Raw genomic sequence first — 1,683 nt, 5'->3', positions numbered from 1 at the left:
TCTTCAGACGAATCTTCACTCAGGAATCGAATGAGGGAAAGAAGAATCTCGATGGGAAGAACGGATCAATGAGTTCCGTAAGAACTCATCGGACGTAGAAATCGCCTCTATAAAACCCAAAAAATGGGAGACCTACCCTTTCTGCTTCAAAAGGGAGGGGAAAACAACGGGAAGAAAAAGAAAAAGAGATTCAAGAAAAGATTGGAGCAAGGGAAGAGTGATTACGACGATTGCGAGAGAACGAGAGAAGGGATTTTTTCGAAGGCGGAACGAGACGAAGGGGTGGGTTTGTGTTTGATTTGAATTTTTTTTTTTTTACTTCTAAGCAACGGACGGAAGGGAAATAAACTGGATTTGAGAGAGCGCCTTGAGTTCGGATTCAAATTTGCGGTTCGCTCGTGTGGCGGGACGCAGGGAAATAAACTGTTTGAGCCTCCCGCACGTGCGAGAGAGTTTTTCTTTTCTTTTACTTCGGAACTGAAAGTAGAAGTTCGGATCGACATGGTGCGGTCCATATTTTTTTCATTCTATAACCCGAAAAAAACCTCAACCGGAACAAAGACCTGGCCGCGTTGGCTAAGCCTTTCATACATAATGTTGCTATACCAGCAGTGTAAAGCCTTTCATCCATGGACATTAAACCTTGACCACCCGTCTAGCCTCCCAAATTTGTTTAGTCCCTCTTTTGGTAAAGTTCTACCTTTGGGTTTAATCCAAAAGGAGACCTGACCCAGGCCGGGATCTCTGTCATACGGCATTACTGCAAGATCCGTGTCATACGGCGAAAACCGTGGTAGATTCCAATCCAGATTTTAGGTTCGGTCGAGTCATAATCCAAACTGGATCCAACATAGTAAACTGAATCCAAAACCGAAATTTATGCTAAAATGTTTTTTTATTGAAATAATTTATGGAGAATATGCCGCAAACATCACCAATATTTGCCAGTATGTGACACTTTCGTGTTATAACCTTTTTTTTTATAAGCAACCCGGGGTTAGTCCCACTAGTTATACATCGTACCATTGGGATTTGAACTTGCAACGCCTCAACACAAGGTGACTTGCACTACTAACAGCTACTACCAAACAAGAACCTGGCTTAAGGATATTGCTCTTATAATGTTATATTAGTCGTAATGCGATACAAAACAACTATTGCAATGTTCATATATTTTTTACATTTCTATATGTATTTTAATACATTTTATATATTTATGTGACCATTTTTTAACATTTTCTTCAAAAAAATAGTATTTTTTAAATTTCATGAGAATTTCCTAATAACAAGATTTTATTATATTAATTTCTGATCCACTTCTAATCTGTGCCCATTCACTTCTTACATATAAAACTATCGTTCAATTGTCAACTTCACCAAGTTGACGGGGGCAACACAAGGTCGAAACCCGCAGAGGCATCCCATGCCACAAGGTCGCAGCTAACCACGTGCCTACCCCTGGCCCAAAATTTTTTCCATTTGAAGTATCATTAAACTAACCTGACCCTATGCCCCCACCTCATCCGACCCCACGTCTCTCTCTCTTGATTCTCGACGTTTTTTTTTTGTGTGTGTTATTGGTGTTCTCATGTTATGATGTTGTGTTTGTGCTTGTGGGTCTCAACGCTTTGTTGAGTTTCACTTTTAAGTAAGGTTGATCGCTTTTCTGCTCTTTGAGCTCTC

The sequence above is a fragment of the Nuphar pumila genome, chromosome 5 (genome assembly GCF_984573655.1).
Source record: "Nuphar pumila chromosome 5, dmNupPumi1.hap1.1, whole genome shotgun sequence".
Classification (NCBI taxonomy): domain Eukaryota; kingdom Viridiplantae; phylum Streptophyta; class Magnoliopsida; order Nymphaeales; family Nymphaeaceae; genus Nuphar; species Nuphar pumila.
Note: the sequence above shows the minus strand (reverse complement) of the source record.